This window comes from Lactuca virosa, chromosome 3, assembly GCF_052849685.1.
Source record: "Lactuca virosa cultivar CGN04683 chromosome 3, Lactuca_virosa_CGN04683_v6, whole genome shotgun sequence".
Classification (NCBI taxonomy): Eukaryota; Viridiplantae; Streptophyta; class Magnoliopsida; order Asterales; family Asteraceae; genus Lactuca; species Lactuca virosa.
The window spans coordinates 239,744,532-239,751,877 of record NC_136428.1 but is presented as its reverse complement, the minus strand read 5'-3'; the positions used below and the strand labels follow the sequence as shown (position 1 = coordinate 239,751,877).

The following is a 7,346-nucleotide window of genomic DNA, read 5'->3' as shown; positions in this document are numbered from 1 at the left end:
GATCCAAACACATAATTTATGGCATTGGCTGTCTAAAAATGAGGAATACTAGTATAGTACTTCGGTATGAAACCTGTACCTCTACATGCAACAATGTCATAGAACATAGTTCTACTCTCCGTTCTAATCTCACACACACACCCTTAGTATGATACAACCCAATATCAACCTTAATTGAACTAAGCATTCCCTTTAAGTCTTAGTTTATACACAATATTACAAAATTTGTAATCTACTTCCAATACAATTTTACTGGTTATACAATATCATTACAATACATGGCATAACTAAGCATTTATTCAACTTTCTTTAAAAGATTTGATAAACAACCTAGACCTATAGATTGAATATCTGGTGAAAACAAGTTAAGACCTATTAACTTGAATTCTATCAAGATCAGGAAAGCATCCGTCAAATGATATGTGATGACAAGCCAATACATATTGACTTGAAATCGAGCCACGAATGAGAAACTCATCTCAAAAAAATTTAGGGGTTGTCGAGGCCAACAAAAATAAATACCTTAAATATTACACACTAAAATAATGTATAGTGGTAAAGGGATCGTATCCATGGAAATTGGTTCAATGTTATAAATATATGAAAGTCTCTTTGTTCAAGCACTTATGAAACAAAAATAAAAGTAAAAATAGGGCTTCAAATCTTTTTGGTTGTTTTGAGAAAACTAAAATTATGCTAGAATGTAGAAATTGCAAATAAACAAGTAAAATGTTTGTTTTAAATCAATGAAGGGAAGTTGGTTGACATTGGAGTTCACCACATGGGTTTTCTTAGTTAACTTATCATTAGATGTTATGGTGCAATACTTGTGATTTTATTTAACTTGGCTATAGCAATTCATTACCATAAATCACCTAAACTCTTCTTTGTTATTAAAATGGCTAGAGAAGCTCATAACACATTTTCTTAATCAAAGTCACAAAACTAATAAACCATGTAATTTTGTGAAAGTCAATTAGCATTAAGTTTTAAGATTCACCAAGTCCAAAAGATAATCAAATGCTTACATTATCATTATGGAGGAAATATTTTCATGGCTTAAGTGAAATGAAAACAAACACATAAACCATTTGTTGCATACTAATTTGAAGGACCATTACTTAACCAAGAAATTAGTCAACAAAGCAAATATTCATTCATCCAAACTCATGATTAAAGACAAACAAACATAGAAAAATATGTTTAACTAGAAAACATTCTCATAAATTTCAAACACAAGTTCATAAGGAATCTTCAAAGTAACTAGTCATCCATGGGTTAAACCAACATCAACCAAAGATAAACTTAGCCTAGCATGGCTAAGATTAAGGAAAAGTAAGATAGTTTAGAAATACCAAACATTGTTCAAGATGAAATATGAAAAATCCACAAACCTTCAAAATGTTCTTGATAGCAAAAAGTCTTATTATTCCCAACACTACTAGAAAACAGCCCTTTAATGACGCGCAAACAATGACACTCGTTGATAGAGGACGCGTATTTGTGCGTTCCCTAAAAAATAATGTCAATTTTGCAAAATTTGAAGGATAGAGGACACGCATTTGTGTGTGCCCTAAAGTTAGTGTCAGAAAAGAAAAAAAAAGGAAATGCGGAGGGCGCCTTTCATAAAATGTGCGTCATCTAAATGTGTCGCTTTATAACATTTTAATGAAACACCCATTTTTAAGGCGGGATTTCACCCGCCAATTGAATCCCAAAAATTAAACCCCCCCCCAAATTAGCAAGAAAAAGCCCTAGGTCTTCGTCTTCATAGCAGCATCGCACCACCACCCAACCTCCGATCTCGCACCGCCAAGTGTCTCCGACCATATTCTCCAACCATTCTTTCCTGTCGCACTACACCGATAACAAAACCCCCATCACTATTTTAAACCACCTGTGATACGCATCCTCACCCTCTCCTCTAGATCTTCATTCTCAGTAAAAACCCTTCTACCATCGATGATCGAATTGCACTCCCAAAAATTACATAATGAAATCCCAAAAGAATTATAAAAAATCCCGCTACTAAGAAAAACCCCAAACAACCGGTGGTATTTTCCCTAAAATTCATGAATTCTCTCATGCGATTTTAGTTTCCCCCCTATTTTTTTGGCATCGATCACTTCTTAGGCGGTCTTTGGCCTTCATTTTTATTGTATATGGTTTCCCTTATTCTCCTCCACCTCTGTTTCCATCTTTCATCTTCAAGTTCTTCCCATCAATGATTCAGACGATTCATATGATTCCAGGTCAAGGAGGAGGAAGAAGAGCTATCGTTCAAGTTCTAGGATTAGAAGCAGGAAATCGAAGAAACATATGATATATCTATATAATGATTCAGACGATTCATATGACTCCATTTGTTCTTACTAATACTGGATCTTTGCAAGAACCATAAAGGTATATTCTAAATACATTTCCATTATTATATATATATATATATATATATATATATATATATATATATATATATATATATATATATATATAATACAGTTTAGTGTTTGATTCTAGTGTAAAGATGATTTATCTTCTATCTTTTACAAGCTATATGATCCTCGTATACCCGAGTTAGAAAAATGTCTGCACAAGGATTTGTTCTTCCCTTCTAACAAATTCTCTGATCCTGAAACTTTGGAGATGCTAGTTACCCTTGGACTAAAGAAAGCCCGAGGCATCCATGGTTTTCTTGATTCTGCTAAATCGGTGTCTATGTTGCATGATAAAATGGAACCAGAGGTTGTTGTAAATGGAAAGAGACTACTTGGTTGTTTAGATGCATTGGCACTCAAGTTTTCAACTGAGGAAGTAGAATTCAGTTTTAATGAGTTTAGGCCAGATGATAAAGCAGATAACTACTCAAGAAACACTCCTGATGCATTTCATGAAGATTATGTAGCCAAGCTGTTTGATGAAATGCCAGGAGACGAGTTTTGGTCTGAACTAAAAGCCATCAGATGGTATCCTGTTTCTGTTGACCCACCTTTGACTGGACTTCCATAAGAGTAAGTCGCTAAACTTCATATTCTCCTTCTGTAATTCTTTATATGGTCATGACTTTTACCTTTTTTTTAACAGAGAATTTGTGAGTTGTGTTCAAAGCATAAAGATACTGTCGTATTCTGAAGTACAACAGATGAGTTTAGATGTGGATTTGGGTAACATGCCAGTCCCAAATCAAGCTTTTAGTGGGACTGATAGTGGGAATCCATGGAAATGGCAATATGAAGACAACTTAGCTGCATCTTTCAATAGGTGAATGCTTTATGAGGTGTGAGGGCGTATCCGTCTTTTTAGATTCCGAGGGATCAATGAAGAAGAAGTATGTATTCTTGTAAGCTTTCTGATATAGAGTTTCCTGTTAGTGGTTGGTGGTGAGTGTGCTTCCCAATGCTAATAAGCATCATAAACATTACCTGTGGGTATATCTCTAGTATTAAGAACAAGATTCCCATCTTCAAGAAGTTAAAACAAGAATCGTCCACCAGAAAAGTTTGTTTTGCTCATTTTTGAAATGATCACTCCACCTCTCAATATAACCTGAGTAGGAAACAGTGTGTCTGCTGGATAATCAAAACTACTCCATATCTTGCTTGGATTGCTACCAAAAATCATGAAGTTACTTGTATCATTCATAAAACCTGATGCAACACCCGAAATGGATCCTGATCTCCATACCTGTGTGCCCTGAGGATCAGTGAGTACGAGTCCACTTTCACGAAGTAACTCAACTTTGGATCCTGTAGGCACCATCCGACCATCTTCTGGATACCAGATGATGTCAGGTATCTTTTATGTGTCTGTGTATGTGTATGTGTATGTGTATGTTATGTACGCGACTTTGATTTAAAAAATTATTGGATTCCATTTCATTTTCTAACAAATTATAATTCTCTCAAGGGTGTTTGGTTTGCAGAATGTTTTTGGAAATAATAAGCAATGAGTTTGCAAGAAAACGAAATATAGTAATTAAAAAAAACTAAATAATCTAGAATTCAGTTGTTAATTTCAATATTTTGTAGTATTTGTTTATTTCAATATTTATAACAGGGGCATGTTAGTCTTTTAATAAAAATAAAGAATGGAGTATAATTCCCCTTCCACCCACTGAAATTCCTCAAACATAACATGGATTTTGAAAGAATCTCCTGAATTCAATTCTGTTAAAGGATGGAATTTGAGATTCCATTTCCTATAAAACTAAAGTTGGTATTTTTTGCTTCAGACTCCACGTATCATCTCCCTGCTGTCGGAATCTTACAACCCACATGTCCGCTACGGGGCAGCCATGGCTGTTGGCATTTCCTGTGCTGGCACTGGTCTGAGTGATGAAAGCCATGGTCTGATGTCGGGTGTGGCAGTGAGTGATGCACCAACCGGTACAGAACCGTTAGACAGTTGTGCACAGCAGAACTAGGTATTATTCTACCAGGCAAATTAAAATAAATTTTCAATTGTGGTCCACAATCAAACAGCATATATAAATACAACAGTGCAGTTTTGAAGTCAAATTATCTATTCATGTTCATAGTCACAAAACTAATTAATACAAACAAGATTAAGGAGTTTTGAAGTCAAATTATCTATTCATATTGATAGTCACTTACAAAACCAATTAATACGAAAGGTGTGTTTCTTTTTAACTTAATACAGATGTTTAAAAAACTTAATAAGTTTATATATATATATATATATATATATATATATATATATATATATATATATATATATATATATATATATATATAGTCTATTCATATTGATAGTCACTTACAAAACCAATTAATACAAAAGGTGTGTTTCTTTTTAACTTAATACAGATGTTTAAAAAACTTAATAAGTTTATATATATATATACTAGTTAACTTTTAAGGACTGTGCTAAGTACAGCCCATGAAAATTAATTTAGGTATTTTAAGAAAATGAAGAATGTAATAATTGGATTGATTTTCAAAGTACAAAGTCCTAATAAGCAAAAAAAATACAATGTTATATAATAAGGGAAAAAAGGAAAGTCTGATGTGAAATATGGATAGATTCATCAAAGTATAATGTATTGATAAGAAAAAAAGGGTAATGCTAATTTTATAATTGGGTAAATTAAACAAAGTACAATATCGTTTTATTCAAACCTATATTTTAATTGCTGTTTTGATTGGTGTTAAAAGGGTGAGTCCAGGGCCTGAACCAACAATTGGCTAGGCTCAACACGTGGGATCATTGAAGAGGTTCTATGTGAACCATAGAGTCCAGTGAAAGCCAAGCTCTGTGTGAGCCAAGTTCAAAACCAGAATCTGTGTGATTAAATTTGCATCTGCGTGATGAGTGATTGAGTGAGATCGATCTGTGAGAGTTTAAGGAGTTGGAAGAAGTTGAGTGCAGAATCCAAGTTCCGGCTCACAGTGGTGTTGACAGTCCGACTGTGTTGGTGTGATCCCGAAGATAGCAAGCGTGTGGAGAGGAAGAAAGTAAGCAGCAAGAATGCAAGAAGCAAGTCCAATAACGTTTGGTGATCAAAAGAAGAATGAAAGCAAGTAGGAAGGATGATCATGTTTGGTGATCAGAAGAAAGAACAGTAGAAGCAAAGCAAGCAGCAAGAAAATAGCAAGCAAGAACCAACAGGTTAGTTTATAGTCTATAAATAGGTTAGTTTGTTTTTTTTGTTTTAAGGGTGTGTAATCAGTCTCTTTCAAAGGTAATATATATACAGAAATTGCTGTTTTGATTAGTGTTAAAGGGTGAGTCTAGGGCCTGAACCAACAGGTATCACTTTCTATTCTCAAAACAGTGGAAGAGCTTGGATTAGAAAAAAACTCATTCAAGGTAAGTTTGATCTTATTTTATGATTCAATGTACTAAATTATTCTTGACTTGTTTTAACTACTGTCTTCTTGAGGAGTTTTTGGCCTCTTTATGAAGCATAACATACCTTAAATGGCTACCATAGTTTTTTTCTATATAAAGATGAACAGATCATCATTTAAGTTTATGATTTCAACTGCTAATTTATGTAGTCAGATCACATGTCTATATTGCTGATGTTAATTGTTCTTTCCTGCAGACCACTTAGAAAAACTGGAGCGACTTTTTAATGGGATCTCTGTACTGAAATAGTTCACACCACTGCGGGGAGTGCATCTCCACCAAGTTATAGTTGTTGAAGACCAAGTTATAGCTGTTGAAACTATGAGGCAAGATGATATTAGATATAAGTCTTATAAAAAAAAGGATGCAAGTGGGATCAAAACCAGTTCCTAATACAACACAGCAAAGACCCAAAGCCAATTTAAGGACAAGGTTGCCTTCTATCCAGCCACAACCTGAAGGGTAACTTTTTTTTATCTTTTTTTGAAAACACTAAAAGCATTGTTTACATTATGTTTATTCTCAGTTTCTGTACTTATTCCCATTTTACTTATCGCTTAAGAACCTACAATTTACAATATAGTAAATCTATTATATCACCAAAACCATTTTAAAAGCATGACCTGTGGTTGTGGGACATTGAGTTATATATTCAACATGATGTTTATATGTTAGCAGCATCAAAACAGTGAGTACTCATTGAAGGAATTTTCAGGTCAATTCCCTTATTTATATGTTAAAAGACCATTATACCCCCTGTTATATTTTAAAATCGTAAGTGAGATTTATTTATGTGATTGCAGTGGGACATTGAGTTATATATTCAACAATTTTGTTGATGCAAGAGCCTTTAGTGGAGTAATGATGGAGGCAAAAGCAGTAGGTTACACTGAGCCAGACCCCATGGATGATCTTGTTGGGACAGATGTAGCCAAAAAGTTTTATTTTTTATTTTTTATTTTTTATTTTTATTTTTTTTATTTTCTATACAAATATATAAATAAAAATCTGGTATTTTAAATTTTAAATTATAAATTATAATGGTGAATCAATATTGCAAGTGATAATTATTGCTAGAGAACGTGGTTTAAATCTTGAACTTTCAGATATCCCTGTTCAGAGCCTTGTGCCAGATCCATTAAAAGTGAGGATTCATTTTTTCATTTTTTTTTTAATTTTTTAATTTTATTGGTTTTTTGTTTTCTAATTTTTACAAAAAAACCAACATCAAGCCTGCACACCGCATAAAGTAAATAATTGAGGATAACAGCTCACTGCAACAATCTCACATTTTAACCCAACCCTAATGTTTATGGTTGATTGTAAGTTCAGGTTGTTATGCAAGCTGGTGATGCTGAGCTTGAAATGCGAAGAAGGTGCAGTGCAGGTCAAAAGGTTTGCCATCATCTCTAATTACCCATTCCCATTGTATTTTGGATTGAAGGAATTTCACAAATCTATTTTCAATTGATCTCAGG

At 33.6% G+C, this 7,346-nt stretch overlaps 1 long non-coding RNA gene across 1 annotated transcript; it reads left to right on the top strand.

The window, feature by feature from the left end:
- Positions 1-3,478: 3,478 nt before the first annotated feature.
- On the top strand, positions 3,479-5,818 carry LOC145162882 (uncharacterized). The gene is made up of 3 exons (XR_013739410.1): positions 3,479-3,788; positions 4,229-4,420; positions 5,172-5,818. It is a non-coding gene; the product is annotated as an uncharacterized LOC145162882 (long non-coding RNA).
- The last annotated feature ends 1,528 nt before the right edge of the window (positions 5,819-7,346 follow it).